Consider the following 25,985-nt stretch of genomic DNA (forward strand, 5'->3'; position numbering starts at 1 on the left):
TCTCTCCCTCTCTCAGTGGGACTAAAACACAAGGCACAGAAAATTTCAAATATTTCCCTTTAAGTATTTCTCCCGTCACCCACTGATCTGCCTCTGAGCCACTATATTTTTGGTACTTTCAAACCTTCATCCTTTACAAGATAAACTAGACAAAATATGCATCTTCCTATCCTTATGAAACCTTCATCTCTCCCAGGAGGTACATCTGAAGCACTTCACGGGGCAGCAACCTTTCAATGAATCTTTTGTCTGTGTAAGGACAACAGGCTCTCTTCCAGAGCTGCTCTGACAGTTCCTACAATGTGCACGCTCTGTCCATTCTGTCAGTAGACACTAACACACAACGGCACCATGGGAGCCCGGGACAGACCTGGCATCATGAACAGAAGCGGCTGAGGCAGAGTAAAGAACCAAAAGTGCAGATGGACCTGGGTCGTGACCTCTGCCTGACCGCACATATCTGGGGTCTAGACTGAATTTCTAGATGGGACTGGATCCCAGCCCACGACGTGAGGGACTGTTCTCAGAGTCTCATCCTAACTTGGCTATGGAAAGGAATAAAATTGTTTCTTAAGAGATTGATGAAATTAGAACCATAACATAGTGGGAGGGCACGTGTGCATTCTCTGGCACTTCTACCAGGGAGAAAGAGGCACCGAGTTCACCATTAGGTGATTCTATACATCACGAAGTACAGTATGTTGTCAGAATGAACACATGGTCCCTCAGCACCTTCAGAGACTGGAGAAGAGCTTCTGGCATTTACCTAAAATTAGAAAATCCCAGAACCTTTTATTAGTTGCTTCACTGCCATTGTGCAGCAGGTCATGGCTCCTGTGTGGTCACTCAGGAAAGACCCCCTAGAACCCTGGGAGACCACACAGAACCAGAGCTAAATGCTAAAGGCTCCTGTTTATGCTCCCCACCCCCAAACAAGTGTGCTGACCCATCAGCACAGGATGTGCTTGATCACATGTGGGAGGGAGGTGCATGGGCAGGAAATATGTCAGGGTGTACACTTGCCCTTGGTAGGATGTAGGTGGGAGGGACACAGGCAGGAAGTGTCTCAGGATATATGCTTGCCCCTGATTGGACCTGATGGGAAATACGGTGGCCCTGTGGTGGTTTTGCCTTTTTTAAGGCCCTGCAAAACATGACCCATGGCCATTTCTGTGGAACCCAAATTTGAACCTGGCCAGATTCCATCCTCCTGGCTAGTGTTTAATTGAAGCTTGCATCAAATTTGGCTTTAATTGTGGTAGTGGCCTTACTCTCAACCAGAGGGATTAATAAACCCAGACCCAAGACTAACCAATGGAGGAGGAAAAGGTTAAGACTTTTCCCTTTAAGGCAAAATTTTTCCAGTTAGTGTCCTTGATCATCAATGCTTTCTATTTGAACAAAGATTTTTCTGAGGGAGTTCATTTCAAATTCATCAGGTGCTCTGGCTAAGATTAGTGATGAAAGTTTGACAGATCCTGGTTATCATTCTGGGAAGGACCTGCATGTTAATCTCATCCCCAGCAAACAAGACCAAACCCTCGCTATTACGGATACTGGAACTGGGATGACCCAGGCAACTTGATCAATAACCTTGGCACTATTGCGAGTCTAGCACCAAAGCCATCATGGAGGCCTTGCAGGCTGGAGCAGATGTCTCGATGCCTGGCCAGTTTGGTATTGTCTTTTACTCTGCCTGTTTTGTTGCTGAGAAAGTGGCTGTGATCGCCAAGCAGGATGGCGATGGGCAGGATGCCTGGGAAGCCTCAGCGGGGACATCATTCAGAGTGAAGATCGGGGGCTGGGGATTTAGCTCAGTGGTAGAGCGCTTACCTAGGAAGCGCAAGGCCCTGGGTTCGGTCCCCAGCTCCGAAAAAAAAAATGTTTAAAAAAAAAAAACAAAACAGAGTGAAGACCGACACAGCGAACCAATGGGCCATGGAACAGAGGTTACCTTACATGTAAAAGAAAACCAAGCCCAAGTGTCTGGAGGAGAGGAGAATAGAGGAGATCATGAGGAAACATTCCCGGTTTATTCACTACCCCATTAATTCTCTGTGGAGAAGAAATGAGAGGAGGAAGTCAGTGATGATGAGGCTGAAGAAAAGGAGGTGAAGAGAAGAGAAAGACTAAGAAGATACAATGTTCTGATGAAAAAGGAGAAGAGGGTCGTGATGAGAAGAAGATTAAGGAAAAGTGCATTGACCAAGAGCTAAGTGAAACAAAGCCTGTTTGCACTGACACCCTGAGGAAGAATATGGTGAGTTCTACAAGAGCTCACGCAATGGTTGGGAAGAACATGTGGAACAGCATTGTCTGCTGAAGGGCAGCTGGAATCCCCAGCCCTTCTCTTGTCCCAAGACACATTCCTTTTCATCTGTTTGAAAACAGAAAGGAAAAGGCCGCCAAGTTGTACATACACAGTTTTCATCATGGGAAACTGAGGAGTTAGTCCCTGAGTATCCAAATTTCATTAGAACAGTGGTGGGTTCCAAGGATCTCCCCCTACATCTTGCCCAGGAAATGTTGCAGCAAAGCAAAAATTTGAAAGTTATCAGAAAGGATTTGATCAAGAATCAGAACTCTTCACTGGACTGGCAGGAGATGAAGAGAAGCACAAAAAGCTTTGCGAGCAGTTCTCAAAACTGTAAAGCTCACAATTCATTTAGACTCAAAATCGACGAAGCTATCAGAGCTGTCATGGGGCTGCACATCTGCTTCTGGGGAAGCGGTGCTTTCTCTCAGGACAGCTGCACCAGAACAACGGAGAACCAGAAGTGCATCCATTTTATCACAGCCGAGACCAAGGACCAGGTAGCTAACGTGGCTTTCGTGGACTGTCTCTGACGCCGTGGCATAGAAGCGATGCACGTGACTGAGCCCACCGATGAGTACTGTAGGCACAGCCTAGGGCAAGGGCAAGACCATAGTCAGTTCCCAAAGGAGGACTGGAACTTGCAGAAGATTAAGAAGAGAAAGAGAAAAGAAGAAGAGAAAAAGACAAAGTTTGAAGAATCTCTGACATCATGAAGACATCCTGGAGGGGAAAGTTGAAAGGATCAAAGCAACTGGTGGTGTCATCACAGTACATGTGGGTGAACAACAGACACTAGAGAATCGAGAAAGCCCAAGCCCTCAGAGGACTCCACGCTGGGCGACAGGGCAACGTGGAAACACCTGGAGATGAACCCTGACAGGGCAGCTCCATCATTGAAACCTTAAGGCGCAGGCTGACAAAATGGCAGGTTTGTGAAGGATCTCAGGTCGTCTTTCTGTACGAGCTGCGCTCCTGACGTCTGGCTTCACTCTGGAAGATCCCTAGACACAAGTGACCAGGATCTCCAGGGTGATCAAGCGTGGTCTGGGGACTGATGAAGATGACCCCACTTTGGATGAGGCCAGTGCTGCTGGAGCTGAAGGGATGCCCGCCCTCGGAAGAGACGAGGACACATGGGACATAGGAGAGGTAGACTGAGTCAGCAGAGAGCCATGCTCAATACCCTCCATTCCTTCTGGTGACACATTTTCAAGGATTTTTGTAACATTTTAAAGTATCTGTGTGGCATGAAAACTAAGGGAAGATCAACTTCCCTTCTGCTTTTTATACCCTGAGAGTGTAAGCTTGTTTCAACAGGCTGGTGGAAAGTTTGTTTTAAGGTTAATGTAACCCATTGTTAACTTTGTGATCTGAACTAAGCTGTCCAGCTAGATTCGTTAGTAGACCAAATCACCTGTCTCTTAAGTGTTTGGAGACATAGCTTCTCAACTAAAAGGAAAAATTGTTAAGATGCCTTAAGCGTCAACTTCTAGAATCCATTTTTAAAAAGTTTTTCATACTCTGTAATTAATTCTATGTATTCTAGTCTTAGGAGTAAGAATACAAGCTGAAACAACTTGACAGGAATTTCCCACAAGGCTTGTTTTCCAAAGCAAAGTGCCAGGAACAAAATCCTAAGCTTTCCTAAGTCTACTAATTCAACAAGGCTCATGAGTGGAAATATAGTATCCAGTCACATTCTGCTTTAAAAGGTAAATATATGCTATATATTAATATATAATATTATATAGTATTGTTATAGTATATAATCTGTATTATATAATCTGTATTGATATGGATATATGTATATGGATATATATGTGTGCATACACACACACACACACACACACACACACACACACACACATATATATTTAGAGAGAGAGATTGAGAGAGAGATTTATTTATGTTGCTTTACTTTTGGAGGGTTTGAGACAATGTCTGACTCTAGTTGAGGATGACCTAGAATTCAAGATCCTCCTGCCCCTGTCTCTTGAGTGCTGTGATTCCAGCCTTCTACTGCAATGTCTGGCTTCTTCTATCTTTGAAAATTCAACGCAAGCACCACTGTCTCTTCAATGCCTGCCCTGGCCTTTCTGTCTTGACCTTGTCTTACTTTGCCCTCCACTACCAAAGACTGATGGCGCCTGATGAGCAACTGAAGCAGTGCACTCCTTCATTCAAGCCCCGGCCCAGCTGGACTCCAGCACCCTGAATTGTCTCTGTGTCCCAGCATCCAGCAGTGCCAGTCCTGCAGGATGTACTCAATCAATGTCTTTGCAATGGAAGAAAAAACCCAGACCCAAGAACCAATAAGAAGGTAATGCTTCTGTTTTCTAAATTTAACACAGTTTAACAACTTCATAATAACGAAAGGAAACAGAAAATTGGTGGATGAAAATAACCTCTTCTGAAATATTACTAATTAGCATATGACCCAGTTATATTTAGTTGGTAAAAGGTTTTGTTAGAAGTACTAATATATCCTAGCAGGAAACCAGAGTCATGGTATTTCAGAAAGTATGTATATGTTACTATATTTGCTTTAAAGTACTCCTTAAAGGGGATTTTATTTAAATATTTCCCTTGACACTCTATTGTATTTGGGAAAATATTTTGCTCTTTATGTAATGAAATTATTTTCAAATGCAGTGGTATGTAAATCAGCCCAGAATGGCAATGCTTTGAAGATATCTTAAGAACATTCAACCCAAACACCAGCATTGGCATGGGTAGAGACTCTAGATGCCATGTTAATACTTAGTACGAAAGCTAAAAATTAAACACATGCTTAAGAATTCAATGAAATGGCAGGGTGTAGAGGCTCATGATGCAAGCCCTGTCAGGCATCTAGGATTTGGAGGCAGGAAAATCAAGAGTTCAAGGCCAACCTTGAACTGGGCTACATGACACCCTACCTCAAAGAACCAAAGTAAATAAATAAATATTTTAAAATTCAACAAAACAACTAAATAGAGCAAAGTCCTTCTATTTTTATCCACCCCTTTCCTGGTAATCTAGAAAGAAAACTGCAAACTGGCTGCTTGAACTTTTATTAAACTAGTAGCTTGTTTGTTTTTAACTATGTTGGGAATTGAACTTAGGGTCTCATCTATGTTAGGCAAGCACTCTTCTACTGAGCCCTAGCCTCAGCCCCAACCTGGTAATGTAGTCAGTGGACTGAACACTTTGATATACAAGAGTCCAGTTGATGTCTGGGGAAACAGCTCAGTCAGTAGGATGCTTGAAATAAAAGATTTCAAATGTACAGCACACTATCTTAAAAAGAAGAACATTTGCTTGAACAGAAGGTGGAAGTGTTCTGAAGATGCTACAGTAAATCAGCCCAATTCTACATTCCCTCCCCTTCTATGCTAACTTAATTCTCTATAACCACTTCTTTAGTTATTTATAGTTTGTATCTGGAAGTCCCCTCCTATGCCAGTGACCAACTCCGCATCCCATGAGTTTGGCTCTCCATGGCTTGCCTGCCACATACCCAAAAACAACCTGTAGCCAGGCCCTGTGCTGCGTTCTCAGGCTGACTCGACTCCTGCTCCCAGTGTCTCTTTCACTCACCAGCTAACCCTCCTGCTTTACTGATTCAAGCCCTACCAACACCACAAGACCCACCCCAAACAATTACTGCTTCTAGAAGCTATTTCCACAGGCAACCCTTCACCCTAATCCTTGCCTTTTCTGAAATGACAGTGTGCCTCTGTGAACTCATTGTTTTATTTAATTACATACAATATAGTGCTGATCATATATGAAGTTCCTGTGTTCTGACCTCACAGCCTACAGGATGCTTTTGCACAGAGAAGAAACCCAAAGGTCTGTTAAATTTAACTAGTCCCTAGTGTGCCTCTCCCTGATGTCAGCTTCATGGGCCATCAAAACATGCTGTATGTGAAACTGAAAATCAGGAATGCTCACTCGAGCAACACTTTGGGGGCTGGGATTCAGCTCAAGGGCCGAGTGTTGGTCTACTGTAAGGAGAGCTGTGTCTGATAGCACGTACCATGAAAAATAACGAGGCAGGAACGGGGAAAGGCAGGAGTGAGCAATGGAGGGAGAGAGGGCCAGCTAATTGATACCTGCTATTTACTGTGGGCTGGAGTAGGACTCTGGAGGGACACTAAGTAGGCCAAGCATCCAGCAATACAAACACAGTAAAAGTCAGAGCCGAGCGGAAGATGGGAGAGTGCCCGAGTAAACGGAACTTCAGCAAAGAAAGGAGGCTGTAACAGCATCCATGTCCCATCAGCAGGGCAGCCACAAGCTATTCGGTGTTAACAGTTATTAGTGTGAGGCGGAGAGGGGAGGGGCTACATCCAGAAAGGCAGGAGAAGGCCAGGCCTGTGGACCTCTTGCCTGATATGCAGGAGTTGGGAGGAAGGAAACAGACATCGCGGGGCACTTTCAGAAGCTTGTTCCTTAGTCACCTGAAGGGACTTTGCTCTCCTCCTATTCTCCAGGCAGCCTTCCGGTCGTCTTCCCCAGCCCGCTTTCCCTCTGAAATGTTGCCAGTGTATTTTGACACTTTGCTTTTTCTGACCACAGTAAGGCATCACTGCTGCTGGCCTTGCTAGAACTAGGGTGGTCTGTCCGCAGTCCGTTCACGTTTTAACCCTGGTCTCTGCTGAGCTCTGCTGCTTCCCACGCCAACTTCCTGTCCTTGATCTCTACTTTACCTCTGCCGACATAGCCCTCGATATCCCTTAGACCACAGTCTCTGGCTCTTCCCATCTGCCTGCTTGTCCATGCCATACAGCGCACCAGTGTGACTGGTCTCCGGCTCTGCATGTGCATCCCTACCCTTGTAAAATGGTGGCTCAGCAGTGGCAAACAGTGGTGCTTTCCTGTCCTTGCATTCCACGACCTCCCAGTGCGAAGCCTCCACCCTGGCTAAGGATCACCACTTTCCAGGTTGGCATCCCTTAGATGGGCCCAGGCCTTTGCGTGTGAGCGTGCCTCAGCCTGCAGGATTCTTTCCCACTCTAACAAAGATGATTTAATTCTTCAAGGCCCAATCCAATTTCTTACTTGTTAAATTTTTTTTAACTTTCCAAGTTAAAATGAATCTGTTTGCCTTACTCATTATTGCATAATGAGCGCTGTATGAATACTGACTTTTCTTTAGCCAATCTCATTATTTCAAATGTATCCATTTGTTTGACAAACACGTATTAAGTATGAGGATGTGTCAGGCAGCATCCTAAGCTCAGGGATCACAGCACTAAACAAATGTGTTGTTTCTAACTCCCTCTAATTCCTTGTGTACAGATCTGTCACCTCCAGTATAATGACACCCCTCGGAGTGTAAACCCTATTGAACTGGAGGAGTGTCTGATTGTCACTGCTGTCCCAATGATCTGGTCACTAACAAATCATCTGCAGAGCCAGGGGAAGGAAGGAAGATATCCTGATGCAGTCCTTCATACACATGACCCGGGACACTGAGATATCCAGGGCCTTATTCAGGATCACACGGGATTCAAAGGCAGGGATTACATGCCAAACTCATGAATTCAATATCCTGTTGCCTTGGAGAACCGAGGGAGGGACAAAGGAAGTTGGTTGATTCAGCTGTACTGGATTTTCCTTTACCAACAATCCTATGCCCCGGATATGTGTGTGTGTCCGTAACTGCCTCATACCTCAGTTTTACCTCAGCATCACTGTTTAGCCATAAGATAGAGGGCATGTGAGCAGGATCAAGCCGGTTCCTCTGTGTCTGAGCCTGTTCATCATCTCCTGGGAAGAAGGCTTGGGGAGATGACTGCTGAATTCATGAAGAATGGACAGCATTCAGTGACTTTTTTTCCTAAAGCTCTCAAAACCGAGAGGGCTCTGCTGGGGTAGAGCGCTGGTCCTGCCTTTCTATATTTGAACACAACTATGTGATTGTTCCAGAAGGCTTCCCAATTTTTTCCAGGAGAGAATTTCTGTGAGTTCCACTGAAAAGGCGGGGAGGGGTTCTGAGTGAATTAATTTGGTTGCCTGGCTTTATCTGGTTTCTCATTTTCTTTCAATTTAAAGCTGAATGTCAGAGCCTTCTCTCCAGCATCTCTCCAGCTGATTCCTCAATAGGAGGTTTAGTATTAATCATGAGACGGCACCGGCCTGCCTTCGTCACCTGCCATTATACCTGATTACTACAAAAGGGGGCCCTGAGAGGCGGTCACCTTAGGAATGATGCTTATCCTTCAGGACAGCGCGTTCTCTGTGGAGGACACCAGGCTGAATCCTTATAGACCAACGTGAACATAGCAAAATACCAAACCCAGCAACACGCCTCTGTGCCTTTCAAAGAGACCAGCCTGATTGGGTCAGGCAGGGCTTTACCAGTTGAGTTTGGCCAGTGTGGGATCATCCTGACAGAGCCTTCAGGTTGGTTCCGAGTGAAGAGACTTGCTGACAGACAGGAACACCCCCAACCCCCGCTGACGCCCCTTTTCATTTTTCAGTAGTTCTGCGGGTTTTTTCTAGGGACTATAATCATTGCGTGTTATTATGTATTTGTTATTATAAATCTAATAATGGGCGTTCTAGTCCAACAGAGCCAGCTCTGTGCTCCGCTCTCTTGTTGGTCTGACGCATAGGATCCAATTACAGCTACAAAGGAGAGCGCTGGCAGACATGACTGAAGATGGATGCCAAGATACAGCTTTCTGTAGTTTAAAAAGGCGTAACTGAAGGATTTTTCCCCTTTTGGTAATTAAGTTAATCAGAGGAAACAGGATGTGAAGATAATAATGAGGTCGTTTTGCTAAGAGGCCACAGTTACAAATTATTAACACAGGAGTGATGTAAACTGCTTACTAATATATGGGTTTAAAATAGGCAAGCTATTAACCTAAAATGGATATTGAATGTAAATGTTAAATCATATGCATGATACGAAAATAATCTTAGTGGGTTTTTTCCTTGTGGTGCATGCGCAAAATCCTAAACAATTCTATACTGGAATAGCTAGTGGCTCCTTAGGGTCTGTGCTGAGTGTGGAAAAGCTGCATGACCCCATCCAACAGCTACAATTAAACCAAGTGTGAAGGAACAAACATGGTGGACACTGTAGTCCTGAGACGCACAGATGTCTTCACAGGCTGCTTCTTTCAGAATAAGCCTGGCGTGGTGGCCCTGCCCTGACAAGGAGACCGAGAGCAGGACACACAGAAAAAGACTTCTGAGAAGCTCCGAGTGGGGTGGTAACAGCTTCCATGCCTGGAGAACAGAGTGTGGTGAGCGGATGATAAAAAGGGCTCGCAGTGCTCACTACCAGGTTTATGTAGAGCTGAGGTTCACTGGTAATAAAAGCATCACTCGTTCCTTCACTGGACCGCAGATGTAGAAAGGAGGATGAAGGCCTCTGTGAGGCTGGTGATCAAGGCCAGCCCGTCTCACAGTCCGTGTCTAAGGCTCCGGAGAAATGAAAGCTGATATATGCCACGTAAAGGTCACCCTATGCTGCAGGCGCCCCCCAGCCCAGGAGATAAGCAGGTACACGACAGTGACCGCAAGGAAGACTGACAGTGACAAACGGTGACTCCAGAAGAGGGAAAATTCACACTAAATTGGGTCAGAGGTTTAATTCTAGTCAGAATTAAATTATTTTAGACTACAAAATACTTTAAACTGTGCCTGCCCAAGGGAAACACTCCCAGGTACAGAGAGCAGTCATTAGGCGCCAGCTGAGGCAGTGAACACACAGCCCTGGCCATGGCTCTCCCTGGAAGTGATGAGACCGTGTACAAGCCCTGCTCTGGTAGACTTCAGGTACCGTGTGTGGCCTGTGCCCACAGGTCCTCAGGGGTGACTTCTGAGATGCAGAGCAGGGCGCACTCTGGATGACCGTGATAAGACACAGAACGGTAACTCTCCAACCTTTTCCCAGTTAGGCATGCATCTCAAGAATTAGCTTTTTTACTTCAACGGCAAGCAAAAAATCTTGGGTAGGTTTATAGCATAGCAACCAGTCTTTAAATACCATTTACCCTGTGAATGAAGAAGAGACGTTAGTTCTTAAGAACCACGACTGCACTCTTATTCAAACTAAGCCAAGGAGGCTCCCATTAAAGCCATCGACATTATCCTGAGAGAATGTCCGTCTGGGACCACCTTACTGACTTCCAGAGACGATATGAACCAGCCCCTTCCCTAGACAGACTGCTGCAGGATCTCGTTCCTACAGCTGTCTGCTCACATCTTTCTTGAATGGCTTGCAGCGCTGTTCCGTGGCTTATCTGTTTTGCTTATTCTCTCTCGATGCAGCACCCTCTACATATTTTCATTCACGAAATAGCACTTTGCAGATAGAATGTGTACAGAGGAAGCACAGCCCAGAAAACACCTCAGACACTGCGATTGTTAAGCATGGAGACGAAACACCAGAGATACCGGCTGAGAAGAGAAAAATCTTTCAGAAAGATGAGTGGAGAGTAAGAGATTGTAAAACTGAGAGGAAGTAGATTATTCAGTAAAGAATCCAAATAGAATACCTAAAACTCTTTTAAAACTGGAAGGATTTTTAATGAGTCAGTGGATGTCAGGAAGTAGGAGCTGAAAGACAGGTGCAGAGATCAATGGGGAGAAATCCAGCAGCGGGGCTGAGCGCCGAGAGTGGGCCCAGCATCGCTCTGACTGAAGCCTGGCTCCTCCAGCCCCGTGGCCTCTGTGCATGTCCCACATGCTCCTGTGCCCTCTCCTCTATGCCTTCTTTCCCCACTCATCTTGAGATCTGTGTGACCTCTTATTGTCCCTGTTGTTCTGTCCAAGGGTGTCAGAACAGAGAAAGCACACAAGTGATGGTGGTGTCTGTCTCTTTCTCTCCTGGTCACTGACATTGTCCCTCTGCTGATGGTAGCTGCTCTGGCTAGTATGGCCCTGTGACAGCTCCTCCCCAAGTTCTCCCTCTAGTGGAGTGAATCTGAGAGTCCTTTAAGGTGACCTTGAGAGTCTGCTCTAGCTTCATAGTGGAGGAAAGGATTTATTTTGGCTTACACTTCTACATCCCCGTCCATCGCTGAGGGAGGTCCAGGCAGGAACACAAGCCAAAGTATGAAGCGTGAACTAGGGAGAATGCTGCTTCCCGGCTCACTGCTGACTTTCTAATGACACTCATGACATCTGCCCACAGTGGGCTGGGCCCACTTGCATCAATTAAGCCAATCAAGGACAAGCCCCCCGCAGACATGCCCAGGGGTCAGTGTGACCTAGGCGAATTCCTCAACTGAGGTTTCCTTCTCGGGTGACTCCAGGCTGTGTCATGCTGACAGTTAGAGCTGACTAGGCCTTGCCTTCTACTGTGGTTCCCTTGCTGCGGTCCCAGGCCTGAGACCTCTTCCTCCATCTCTGCGCCTCCTGACTTTAACCCTTTGTAGACTACCTCGCACCTGGAGTTCCGGCTGGAAGATGCAAACCACTGTAACCTCATTGTCTGTGTCAAATGGAGGATCAGGAGAGACCTGGCCTTTGGCTGGTCTTCTAGCTCCCCTCACACACAATCCCAAACCCTCACTGCTGTCTTCAGACACCTCTGTCAACACGACCTGTCCCGCTTACTTTTTAGCAGTTGATCTTCTCTGAGCACAGGGAAAGACAGACCTTAAACTGAGCTGCCCTGACATCCCGGAATGCTAACCAGCTGACCTGCACTGGGCTGTGCCCAATCCTCCCGTCAGCCTCATCTTGGAGGGTCAGGCCGTCCTCTCAGCTCACTCCTTGTCCTGTGGCTGTTGCCAAGGCTCACTCGGGTCAGCATTTCTTCTGGTCTTCAGCTCTGTATCAGCTGCGCCCTGGTCCACAGATGTACTCCACCCTCCCATACCAGCACATCCATGCTTATAAAGCTAACACAGGAACTGCGAATGTCTACATTATACCATGTGATTTTTGGTCTAGAGATACGATGTGAAGTTAAATGAAGCTAATTAAATGTCTACCACCTCAGGCACTAATCATTCGGTAGGTGTTTAAGCTCTCCTCCCTTAGAAACTGTCAAACGTTACATTGTTATTTACACAGACTCCATGCTGCACAGTAGGTCTTCAGGGCCGCCTCCTCCCAGTGGCATGTCATTACTTCTGACCAACATTTCCACACCCCAGGAACTGCCTCTCTACCCTCTGCTTCTCAATTCCTTCTGCTTTGGAAGACTCCATGTGTGTGTGGAATCATGTGTGGTTTACTCTGTGGTGCCTGGCCTTTTCGACGAAGCAACACAAGTTCATCCACCCTGCTGCTGGGGACAAGATCTCCTTCTTCTGTGAAGCCAAGAGCATTCCATTGTGCACACGGGCCACACTTTCTGTGTCCACCCCTCCACGATGGACACTTTGATTACATCTACATCTGGACTGCAGTGGATATGGGAGGCCATCTCTTCCACATACAGTGATCTCACTTCTTTTGAAAAGGTTCCCAGAGGTGTGGCTGCTGGATCACATGAGGGTTCTCTCTTTTCAGCTAGTCACTTCTACTTTAAATATTTCTCCTAGGCCCCGTCTGCCATTTCAGTTTTCCTTTCTCTTGCTCCACTCACCCAAACAACTGGCAACAATACGTTTTTTTGCATTAAATCCACTTCTTCCGTTGCTGTTTGGCTCCTCATAACACTGCAGCAAGGCTCTCCTCTCCTCTCCTGGAGCTGCCCCTGGGTGGCCAGCACTGGCCTGTCCATTGCTGAATCCAGTGGAAAATTTTCAGTCCTGTCTCAGGACATTTCTGTGGCATTTAAGATTGACGAGCCCCACCCAGCCCTTCTGCTCCTTTCGTTTTATACACTCACTCATTCAAATGATATTTATTAGGTGGTGTGTCACACACTATTCTAGGTACTAAAAATATGACAGTGCACAAAAGGATGTACAGGCTTCAGCCTGTACCCCGCCCCCCAGAACTTAGATTACACGGTGGGGGAGGGGAATGAATAATTAAACAAGGATTTATATTTAGCTAGTCAGACAGTGATAAATCCTGTGGAGGAAAATAAAGCCATTCAGGGGCAGAGCCAGAGAGTGAGCAGGCTGGTGGGGACCATGTTACTATTTCATGTAGGATGATCAGAGGGAACTCCGCCAAGGTTGAGCATGAGTGCTAGAGGAGTCTAGAATGTTCTAGAGAGAGAAAAAAGTCCCTACAAATGCTTGACACGTTCTAGGGATACCGATGACCTAAGAGAGCTGTAGCAGGGTGACTAAGTAGGAAAAAGAGAAGGAGAAGAAAGGTTATAGGGAGAAGCCAGCTCACAAGGCTGCTACAGTAACTCTCAGAGATCATGGTGGTGACAGGATCAGATGTCAGCAGTGATATGACTCTAGATGTATCCCCAGTTTGGAGACAAAAGTGACATGAGAGGACATGAGTCACAGTTGACTCTGAAGCTTGGGTTTGAAAAGCTAATTGTAGGTGGCACCATCCTCTCTGAATGTAGGTGCCTTTCTCTATCCTCCAAGATAAGACTCAAGGTAGCCATGATAGTACCCCCTCTCCCACACCCGACTCACATGGGTGTAGTCCATGCTCTGACCAACTCCAGGGCACAGGCCAGCCCCATTCACCAGACCACAGAGGCTCACCATTAAAGCCACCTTGTCCCTCTCTCCCAGGTGGATCCTGACTGTAACCATCCAGCATGAGTCAGGTTCCTAGCCTGGGGCCACCAACCCATGCTTGAAAGCCTCTCACAAGGTTGGGTCAAGCAATGATAGTCTACCCACTGCTGACATGAGTCAGGGGTTCTGCTGAAGCCTGGGGTAGATGTCACTAGTCTAGGCATCTCCTGGAGACGTGTCTGCTCTCCAAGTAGACCCATCGTGATGACAACAGCCTGGGGGTGGGGCTGGGGCTGGGGGAGATGACACTCAGTATGACATCAGCTCCTTCCCGCTGCCTCTTCACTGGATCCTCTTCCACCACACTGCACCTCTGTAATCAGTCTCTGTTCTCTCTCTCTCTCTCTCTCTCTCCCTCTCTCTCTCTCTCTCTCTCTCTCTCTCTCTCTCTCTCTCTCTCTGTGTGTGTGTGTGTGTGTGTGTGTGTAGGTGTGTGTTTCAAGAGACTTAGGGTCTGCTTTCATCCATTTTTTAAAAGAAACTTCCATACAGAGACTTGACATCTGGTGTCTACTTTATTATTATCACCTAAAGCAAAATCAGATAGGCCGAAGGAGTCCCATTTTAACATCCTAATATACATATGTAGGCTGGGGGTATATAAAGCTCCCATATGAACCCTCCTTCTGGGTCCTTAGGGTCCTGAGGCAGTTGCATTCCATGGTTACTTGACAGATTAGTTCTCATTCTAACAGCGCAAATTAGGTGTTATAATTATTTTTCAACTGATATCAATTTTGTTTTTAATTACCTTTTGATCATGTGATTCACAGGCATGTGCTGAGTATCTTTCTAACCGGCCTTCTAAGTGGCAGAGGATCTAAGCTCACAGCTTAGCTCTGGCTGCGATACTGGGGTCAGCAGTCACCTAAGGAGGACCAGCCTTAGATTTATTTACATTTGCGGCTACACGCTCCAATCATCCTTCAGCAATCAGGAAGTTCTGCAGCCTGGCCTTTCTGCCTTCTTCCTAATGCCAGGCACGATGGGTTCTGCTGTAGGGAGGTTCTTCCTGAGAATCTCAAATGTTCCAGCAAGGCCTCCCCTCCCGGAAGATGCTGTTGTTCTTGTTGGTGTCCATGTTGGAGAATTCATGGGTCTGGTCCACTTAGACCTGAAGACCTCACCCAATCTTGTTTGCCTTCCATTTGCACAGTGCACACCTAGCATCACTTCCAGGCACACATGGCCTCCTTGCTCAGAAGCTGACACTCAGCTCTCTCAGATGTCCTCATTGTTGTAAACAGCGTTTAGACTTACTAACTCTTTATCAATTTCCAAGTGCACCACCACATCTTCCTGTATCTCAGATCATCCTTCTGGACTAACCCCCTTCTTCCTGAAAGTCAGGTGACATGTTCCTGAGGGTCTATGGGTAACTTGGCTCTTGTCCATTTCAAACTCCTCTCTTCATTCTTTAACCATGACTGTGCTTCCTAGGTGAACAGGGATTTCCTCTGCCCCAGACGATACTTGTGCAGCGGTGTCCAGAACAGCTGCAGAACAGGCTGCTCCAGGTCTGGCTTCCTAGAAGCCACACTCTTGTCTTTTGTCTCCTTTTGTCTGCAATGTCCCCGGTTACTTAGCGTCCTTCAGACGCACTGCACTTCCTGTGTCTTTCACAGCTCTAGAAACGTGGTCTGCCACCATCTTCCAGTGCTGCCTCTCTTTCTATAACCTCTCCTTGACTCTACTGAGATTCATTATTTATTGTGTCTTAACTTTCACCCACCTCCTTGGCCTCTGCTGCATCCTGGCTTCTTCCAGATCCACAGCTGAGTCTGAGTTCTCCCTTGGGTTCGATGCTAAGTGTTGCCTAACCCTGCCAGACCTGCTGAGTTTTCCATTTCCTTTCTGAAAGTTTTACCTGGTACTTTCACATCTCTCTGGCCATTCCTCATTTACTGATTCTGAGCTTATGTGCACGAGTGGTACACACACGTGCCCTGGGAGTTGGACAATGCATGCACATGTGGAGTCAAGAGTTGATGCCAGGTGCTTTTTTTAAAAATCGCTTTCCGCCTTATTTTTGAAAATGAGCTCTCAGGGAACCAGAAGCTTGCCACATTGGAATGACTGGTTGGCCAGCAACTTCTCAGAATCCTCCTGTCTTACCCATCACCCTTGCCTTTCTCTGCCAGCACTGGGCTTACAGACACGTGCCACTCACTCTGAGGTCCAGTGTCTACCTTTGCTCCTGGCTCACAGCTTAGATCTGGCTTCGATGCTGGGGTAGGCAGTCACCTTGGGAGGACCTGTCTTGGATTTACTTACATTTGCAGCTAACGCTCCAATCATGGCTCAGCTCTCAGCTCTTCATTTTGCCCTTACAATTTTCCTCCGGCCCCTAACCATGCATAAACATCTTCTCTCACCTTTGCCTCTCTTCGCTCATCTGCCTGAATGATGGGAAGGCCTGCAGCAGCGTGGTGCTCACTGCTGGAACCATGAGACGCCAGGAAGGCTGTTCTGAAGGGTATGTGACAAGATGGTAGACAGACGTAAGGCTCATGGAGGGAGAGCACGAAAGGAGACACCATAACAGTCCTGGCAGGAGTGACCAGGCTCCACAACAGACAGACGGACGGCAGTAAGGGTGTGATCAGCGAAGAGCTGCCACAGTTCTGTGGTTGAGATGTTATGAGTAGCTAAGCTTTGCAGAGTGACAAGGGACTGACAACGGGCGTTAAGTATGGAGGACTCCTCCCCGAGGTTTCTTTCCTAAGGTAACTGAATCCATACCTGCCTGGAAGCAAAGCCCCTTCCTGATCCCCAGTCCCTTGAAAGCTGACCATGGCGAGAGCCACAGTCAAGCTCCGTTACCACCACCTTTGCTCGTCGAGGTTTGTAAATGCTGCAGCCCTCTGCCTATAGCATTGCCACACCGCGTGCTGGTCCAGCAACACAAGGGAGTCTAGATTTATCTAGAGAGGTTCTGGAGAGGGACAGTGTGATACTGTGTTACCTATGGACACTTGCCACAGGAAAAAACAAACCACATACCAGAGATAAGCTCACTGTGAACACAGCTTTGTTCTTGGCCACAGTGAGATGCTAAGTCTCACAAAGGCCCGGATGTTAAAGGCATGTCCTCAGAGCGGAATTATTAAGAGGTGATGGCATCTTTAAGAGGCAGAGCTTGATAGGAGACCTTCAGGTGTCTGGGGCATAGCCTTGAAGAAGACTGTGGGACTCACCCTCCCCTTCCTCTCGTTTGCTTCCTGACCATGAGGGTGAGAGATTCTGTTCCTCCACATGCTCCCACCATAAGGTGCTCTCTTACCACAGGCCCCGAAGCAGCAGAGCCAACTGACCATGGACTGCCACCACCAATGCTGTGATCCTAAATAGGCTTTCCCTTTGAGCTGGTCCTGTGGTGTCTAGTACAATGACTGAAGGCTGACCAGATGCTCTGAAGCATGCTCATTCTGCTCTGTGGAAGACAGCAGCACCGTGATGAATATCCAGGGAACACTCACATTTGCTAAAACTGCCAGCTTGAAAAATGGAGCAACAGCTTGAACATGAACTGTACTCAGCAAGGAGGTCAGAGGTCAACTACTAGGGTTTTTCTCCTCAAAGAATTTTATTAAAAAGGCTGGGCATGTCTGGCAATGGCCTGCATTCAGTGTAATGGAAAGATCAGACTTCTTAAGTGTACAGCATACAATTGCCATAGGGAGCAGAGTTAGAAATCCTGACAACTGCCTGCCTGCATTGTGGCATAGTTGTCCCAGTGCCTCCGTTACAGTCAGTCCTCCCAGAGAACGGCTGATGCACTAACTCGCTGTCCCCAGGCAGCCCCTCCCCTGCTGCCCCTCTGTCTCAGTAAATGACATTGTCACACCCTTACTTTCCAAAGGCTGCAAAGTAAGATCATCACTGTCATCCCTCTGACACACACACATCGGAAATCTTGACAGAGCTTAGAATACCTGACTCCTTTTCTCCTCAGCCACTGGCTCTGTCCAACCACGGCTGCAGTGATAGGCACAGGTGCCTCTCCCTCTGCTCCTGCTCTCCCAGCATTCCACTCCGAACACTCCCCTGCCTCCTGGGCTGAGGATTAAATCATCTTGTCACATCACCCACTTCCTGTGCTACATTCTAGCCATGTGGCTCCTCTGCATACACATTATGGTTGGGCAACTTAGTGTTCCTGTGAGAGTCGGGGTGTCTCTGACTCTTTGGCTGCACTTGGGACCCTTTTCCTCCTACTGCCCTGTCCTTCCCTGATACAAGGGTTTGTGCCTGATCTTATTGTAATGCATGTGGTTGAAAACCCTGGGATGCCTGCTCTTTTTATTGAATGGGAACAGAGGAGTGGATCTGGGGGAGAGGGGATGTGTGGGGGGGGGAAGGAGGGGAAACTGCCGTTGGAGTGTAACATATGAGAGAAGAATAAAAGAAGCAGAACGTGCCTCTCCACTGTCCTATTCCACTCCCCATCCATTGCTCTGGGGAAAGGCACCTCTGCACAAGGCACCGCAGACTTACAAAGCTCAGGGTCTGCTTTCCTCATTCCATGAACCACCTTAGCCAGAATGGAAGCGTCCAGGGGATATGCAAGGTCTGCTGTACAGCCATGCCCAGCACAGCACCTGACATACGGCAGGAATCCAGGGGCTATTGGTTGAATTAAAATCTAGTTTCCCAATCTTTCCTTCTGGAACTTTACATCTATTTTGCAACTGATATCTAGCTGATAGCTATTCTGGTTTTTGTCTGCAGAAAGGGAACAGTCTCTGGGTGTTGGCTTTAATTTAGTGTGCGAGCCTGAGGGTAGCTCCTACCATGCTGCTCACTGATAAACAGTTCCTCAATTAGTAAGTCATTTAGTTTCGCTGAGTAGGATCTGATGAGCCCGAACACCCCTGCTCTGAGTCCCCGTCTGTCTTAGCCCTCTGGTCACCCTCAAGCTTCTGTCTCTATCTCTTCTCATCAGTTCTGCACTCACCAGACACCCCAACAGCAACCCCTGGGGGTCCGGTATGTGCTAGGAACTGGGGACACGAAGGCAGAAGAATGGGCAACTATTACCACATGGTCTCTGTCCCACAGCTCCATATAACGCTGAATCCCCCAAGCACGGCCACCTGTATAAAGTCACCACCGCCCAGCCAGATGCATGCTGGGTCTACAGATGGAAGTCTTCAATTAATAACAGACAGGGCTGGGGATGTAGCTAGTGGTAGAACACTTGCCTGGTACGTGCAAGGCTCTAGGTTTAGCCTTTGGCACTGATACAACAAAGAAACAAATCAAACACAAGCCAGGTTAGTGGCAGAGAAGGCTCTGAGGAAGTGGACTGGTGTGGCTTCTGCAAAGTGTTCCCAGCAGTGAGCTCCCAACCCAGATTGAGCTGAGGTCAAGCAGCCTAAGGGGGGTAGGGGTGGGGATGTGGGCTTGGACCTAAGCCTGTCCAGGGCAAAGCCACAGAAGCCTCAGCAATCTTAAGGACGAGTCGACCAGCATCTTTCAGCCGACTGGCTAGCTGCTGCTCTAGGCAGTGAGTGAGCATTCAGTAGTGAACACGGCTTAGAAGCACCCCCACCCCCACCCCTGCCCTGTGCTGTTTTTCACTCCCAGGGCCAAGAGGATTTCAGCCAGATTTGCAGGTAAGGCCTGTGCCCACCTCACTGGCCCTCTTCAGCAGATCAGGACAGAGTGCTCGAGAAGAAACTTCACACTGGTAGAAGGGAAGGGAGGGGAAGGGGGCCCCTGAACCAGCCACTCAGAGTCTGCACAGTAGATATAGGAGCAGCATCTGGGGTTGGAAAGTGAGCAGAGGGGATGGTGTAACTGACAGAGCCTCACCAGGGGTGAGGAGAGAATGGACCTTCACGGCCTGCCAACTTAGACCAGGTCAGTGGATGCAGGCAGACAGAGGCAATCCTAGGACAATGGCATGAGATTCCTCTCACCAGAGGCCACATTGAAGAAATGCCTGGACACCAGGGAGCAGGTATTCATTTCCCCCCTGCAGAGCCAGAGGGCCAAGCCTCCTTGGGGAGGTTGGGGGAGGAAGGGAAACCCTAACCTGATGTGCGTTGAAGATGGATAAACTCGCAGAATAACCAAGGAGATTGAAGGTTATCTTGAAACATCAAAAAACACAGCTATCCCCTTTGCATACTAACAGTCCGCTTGAAAACACCATGCCTACCGCTTAAGCATTAGCAAGAGACTCTCTCGGCCTCTGAAGGGCCTGTGCTACTCAACATGAACACCGTCCCTCTGGCTGATACAGTGATGCTGTTCTTGTCTACTTTCAGCACTTCTAGCCCTGCTGACTTCAGTGCTGGCCCCACATCTAGGAACTGGTTCTGTTTGGTGGCTGCGGTGGGCAGGGGGGCAGGACCACTGATGCGACATCTCTGGGCACCTGCCACAGCAGGGACAGCTCAGGGGTTCTCACAGCAGACTGAAAGGAAGAACTCAGTGGATGATACGGGGTATGGCCAAGGCCCTGGCACACACCCTCGCTGTGCTCTGGACACTTTCTCCAATTCACTGTGCTTGTGCGGTCCTTCCTCTCACACAGAACCAGCACAACAATCAAGTGTCACCCAGGGATGGGAAAGTTCTCTGAAGCTTTCAAAGGCAACTCAGCAGGCAAATGAACCCAGTCTGAACTCCAAGCACTTCCATTGTGTGGCGCAGGCCATCTTCCTTTTAAAGCTGTGATAGATCTTCTTTGAAGACGCTTTTAAAGCATATGCAAAAAGCACAGAATGAAAACCCCAAGGGTGGCTGCATTCTACTTCGGTGTTTCAATGCCACTTACTCATCAAGAAGCATTTAAGGGAGTACCTGGTGCTCCCAGAGTTGTGGGCTAGTGTGAGGACGCAGGGCCTGCTCCTGGAGCCTGGGGAGGAGCAGGAGCAAGCTGTGCCTTCTGTATGCCTAGAAGGCTTCCTGCGAGAAATGGCATCCTAGATGAACCCAGACAGGTCGGAGTCAGACAAATGAGGAGGAGTGGCAGGTAGGGACAAAGCCGGAGATCACAGTGCCCAAGCTGGCTTCCATGCGGGAGGAGGCAGTGACAGGTGACTCTTCCAAGAGAGCAGATGCCAGTGCAGGATGCAACCTGGAGCACCCCGTTGTCTGCCTGACCTGCTAACTGCCCACCTTCGCTCTGCAATGTCCGAGCCTTCTTCTAACACTGGCATCAGGCTGTATCCTGTCCTACGTTAAAGCACCCGAAAGGCTCCACACTGTTTTGGACACCATGGAAGAAACCCTCAGTGTGGCTTATCAGACACTGACCATCCATGCCATGTTGCCCAGGAGTATCCAGATTTATGGTTATCCTGGCCAACACCATGGCCACTGATTAGTCATTGTGTTCTCTCCCTGTCTGGAGGGTTTGGACACTAATCTATGGCTCCCTTTATCCAGAGTCCTGCTTGACTCTCTGGCTTCACCTGGCACCCATCCTGCCACCCACTTAGTCTCAAGGCCTCCCTAAGCTGCTTCCAGTTCCTCAGAGCTGCCGGCTCTCCCTGACCCCTGCCCTCCTGCTCTACCCCCAGCCTCTCACTCGAGGCAATCTCTCCTCTCCTCTCCTCTCCTCTCCAAATCTTGACCTTGACCTTAAGCAGGTTATTAAAACGTTTTGTGTGGATTTTCCTCAGTTATCTCAGAATTTTGTTATGCAGATGAAAAGTAAAGGCATTTCAAAGCCTGCAGCACACGCAGCACACAGCACACACAGCACACACAGCACACGCAGCACACGCAGTAGACACAGCACACACAGCACACGCAGCACACACAGCACACACAGCACATGCAGCACACACAGCACACACAGTACACACAGCACACACAGCACACGCAGCACACACAGCACATGCAGCACACACAGCACACACAGTACACACAGCACACACAGCACACGCAGCACACACAGCACATGCAGCACACACAGCACACACAGTACACACAGCACATGCAGCACACACAGCACACGCAGCACACGCAGTAGACACAGCACACACAGCACACGCAGCACACACAGCACGCGCAGTACACACAGCACATGCAGTGCTTTGGTCAGCCATGGTTTTTCTCACTGTCCACCCTTGTAGCTCCATCCTGGACAACACCTCCAGAAAGCTTTCCTGGTCTCCCAGGGTGAGGCTGGGTGCCCTGCTGGCTACCACTGTGTCCTCTCATCCTGACACCCGTTTATCTGATATGCTCTGACTATGGCTCTCATCTCCCACTAGCCTGAGAGCTCCTGGAAGACAGAGAGCTTGTTTCCTTTCCTTGTTTCTTGTTGAGTCAGGACCTAACCTGGAACCTTGGCTGGCCTGGGACTTGCTGTGGAGATCAGGGCACCCTCCTGCTTCTGCTTCTTAAGTGCTAGAACTCAGGACTATAGTGCCACCCTGCAAGGCTCTCGCTAATCGCAGGCTGTTCAGTGGGTGCACAATGCCTGACACACAGCAGGCAGGCATTCCTAACTTTTGTGGGGTGGATAACGTGCTCGATCTTGATAATAAGCAAACAGCCATGTGTTTCATTCAAATAAAGTCAGCCTGGGACGCGCACCCCTGGGAGACCATGGTCATTCGGATAAGCCTGTTAACCTGGTTCACACTGAACTTGATTCTCCCTATTGGAACTGTCAGTGGGGCTTGCATGACATTTTTATAACATACACATTCATCAAAATGATTTAGGTTGGATCACTTCTTGAGCTAAAATTCATAAACAGTTCGGAAGACGGCATCGCTCAGCACTTCTTTTAATCATCGCAACGATAACAGCCTACAGGGGAGATGAAAATTGGCATTTTAAAATAAATTAAATTGTGTACTCTGATAATTTCATACATGAACACAGTGTATTAGATCACATCCAGCCCTGCGAGTCCTCCATCTGAAGCAGTTACTGCCCTGTCTCTACTCCGGTGGTTGGGTTTGTCCTATCTACTCCCTCATTCAGTGAAAACCTTCACTGATTATTTATGTCCATTTGTACACTTGAGTCATCCATTCTCATATTTTTGAAAATCAGGAAGAAAAAGTGAGTTCTAAATGGTGTATTTGGAATTCTTGATACCAACCACAGTCCACAGTTACTATGTTGATAGCATCCTGTATCTCTTACCATCAGCCCATAATCCCAGGCATGCTTTGATGTGCTGATGATTGGCATAGTGGACTTCTTGGAAGAGACGAAGGAACCCAATGACAGCCCTCAGACAAAAGGCACTAAGCAATGAGGCTGGTCATGAAAAGAACATGCAGATTTCATACAGCTTGGAAAAGCAACACACACACTTAGAATTACCTGGAGCGGAGTCCAGACCTGGTGCTGTACTAGTGGCGGGTTCCCTGGGACACCTGAGGGCCACGTGCCTTTAGATAGGCTCATAAGCCATGCAGTATGTCGAATGCCGAGAATGCTACAGAGAACACTCATGGGGGAGGGAAAGGTGTCATTAGTGGTGAGGGAGTGGCTGGTGATGTTTAATATCCAGGAAGGCCTCCTTGCATCTATAGAACCAGTGGGATGAAAGCCTGAGACCATGTTGCATGAGTAGGACTAGGTGTGAACACCCACACCCACACCCACACACACCCACACACACACACACACGTGTGACAGACAAACTGTGAGTACCTTCAGTTGCCCAACGTAAAGAATGAAACAGACCATCTACAGCCTGTCTGTGTTCCAGAGAGCATGGTGCACTGTTCTACTGGTCACTACTTGCACTGAGTGAAGACCGCAGTAAGACAAGGCTCTACGTCAGGTCTGGGCTACGAGACAAACCTCACCGACTGCTGAGCTACGTAGCCTGGTGGAGCCAGCAGGACTGAAAGTGCCTGAGGCAGCCAGGCATGCTCTCTGGAACCCCTTACAGGCCCTGGAAGAAAAACAGGGTTGGCCTCTCTAGCACTGCTGCAAGCCCATTCTTTCTGCCATGATCCCTGTCCACTTAAAAAACAACTCCTGGCTTATGATGGGGCCCTGATAAGAGACCAAATATCTGACCACAGAACAACAAGCAACTGTGGTTCCCCCTGCCCCCCACAAATGACTGTTATCTGACTATAGAGCGGAGAGCTAGATACACACAGCAGCACTCCACTGCCAAATTAGATTGGGGTCTACAGGACACAGGTAAAGCCAGTTCAGAGCCTGTGAAAGCACCACAGGCTGGCGGTGGAGGTGCCACAGCACAGCTGCTGCTCCTTTATCTTGTGCCCACAGTTCATGGAGAGCACCTCACTGCAGCTATAGGGAGGAACAAGGACAGGACAGTTCATGGAGAGCACCTCACTGCAGCTATAGGGAGGAACAAGGACAGGACAGTTCATGGAGAGCACCTCACTGCAGCTATAGGGAGGAACAAGGACAGGACAGTTCATGGAGAGCACCTCACTGCAGCTATAGGGAGGAACAAGGACAGGACAGTTTCTAAGGAAGCCTGCAAACCACTGCCCAGAAGTGAAAGGGTCAAAATACAGCCCCACTCAGAATGCCCCTGAACTTCAGCAGGAAAATTCTTCCCATAGGCAGAGCTGCAGACAGGCCATCCTCACAGGACCAAGGGCAAAGGCAAGATGCGGAGAAGAATCAACCAACAGGAATACATGAGCAGTGACTGCAGGGGCCTCACCAGGGGCTTGGAAAGAACAAGGTAAGAAGACTGGTGACAAGAAGGGTGGTAGCCGGAACTCTGAGGACATGCGCTTGAGGCGAGGACACTCACGTCCCTATGAAGGCCTGCCAGGGTACATCCACTGCGGAGCAGGGGCTCCCACATCAGCTGGGGAAATGCTCTGTTCAGTCAGAGGCAGTGGCTGCTGGCTGGGCTGTGTTGTTCAGTGGGCTGTGGCTGAGAAGCAGGGATGCTAAGACCTTGAACTGCCCTGTCGGTGAGGCTGGAGCAAGAGAAACATTTCCTCACAGGGTGATCTCTTTGCCATGAAGGGCGCCCTCCTGACCATGCACACTACTACCCAAACTGCTGTGAGTGGAGGCTACTGCTGCACACTGAGGTGCCGAGGCTGGCTCACATCTTCCGATCCAGCAAGGTAGAATCCACATGGGAGTGCCATCCCCGCCTGCAGTCTTGAGGACAAATCATACTGTGAGAACTTGTTTCCCCTTGGGTCTCACAGCTCCTGACTTTGCCACACTGCACAACTCCATTCAGGAGATAAAAAGGAAAAGAACACCTCCAGCATCAAAACACAACAAAGAGAGTTTGAGAGAAGATAATCTTAACGCCACTCGAGACACACGTGCTTAGCTACTGAACAAAACACTGCTAAACCAAAGCCAGAAATAAGCAGAAAAGAGAATTTACCAGGCCAACTGAAGTTTTTCTCTGGAATTCAAGGTTAACACTTAGAAATCAATGATTTATAAAACTGATAGTTTAAAAGAGAGAAATCTGTAGTATGGAAATAGATGCTAAGTGGAGAGAATCTGAAATATAAGTCTTGAGAAAAACTGCCGATAAATTAACAGTAGGAATCTGCATGTGCAATGTGCAGTGTGCAGTGTGCAGTGTGCAGTGAATGTCTCCAATTAGTTGGGGTTGACACCAACCTCATATAGGTATGGACCAGGTTTCAGAAGCCCTGGCCATGCTGATACCCAGCAGTGTGTGAAGTGCATATGTGTGTATGTGTATGTGTATGTGTGTGGGGAGGGGAGAATGGGAGAGTCACATACAAGTTTGCCAGTGAAGAACTAAGTCTCCATTATTTACAGATGATATGGTTTCCAATATGAGATACTCAGAAGGATCTATACATAAATCAGGAAAATTCTAAGAATTTAGTTAAGGGTATAATTAATATACAAAAAATTAATCCCACTTATCTTCACCATCAACAAACAGAAATGAAATTTATCAAATGAAGCTTCTTAGGGGAGCCATAAAAACAGAGGTATGTCTCAAGACTTGGGGCAATCCTGATGAGGTAAGGCTGATCAAGCCATTGTCGACTGAAAATAGAGCCAACTGCCAGTGCAGTAACACGCCGAGCTTACCTGCCTCCTTAAACCCTGCTGAGCCCCAG

The 25,985-nt window shown here is 48.0% G+C and overlaps 1 protein-coding gene across 7 annotated transcripts in view; it reads right to left on the reverse strand.

Annotated features, from left to right (window-relative positions):
* Enthd1 (ENTH domain containing 1) overlaps positions 1 to 25,985 on the reverse strand; it is a 114,731-nt gene that overhangs the window by 23,750 nt on the left and 64,996 nt on the right.

This window comes from Rattus norvegicus, chromosome 7, assembly GCF_021556685.1.
Source record: "Rattus norvegicus strain SHRSP/BbbUtx chromosome 7, alternate assembly SHRSP_T2T, whole genome shotgun sequence".
NCBI lineage: Eukaryota > Metazoa > Chordata > Mammalia > Rodentia > Muridae > Rattus > Rattus norvegicus.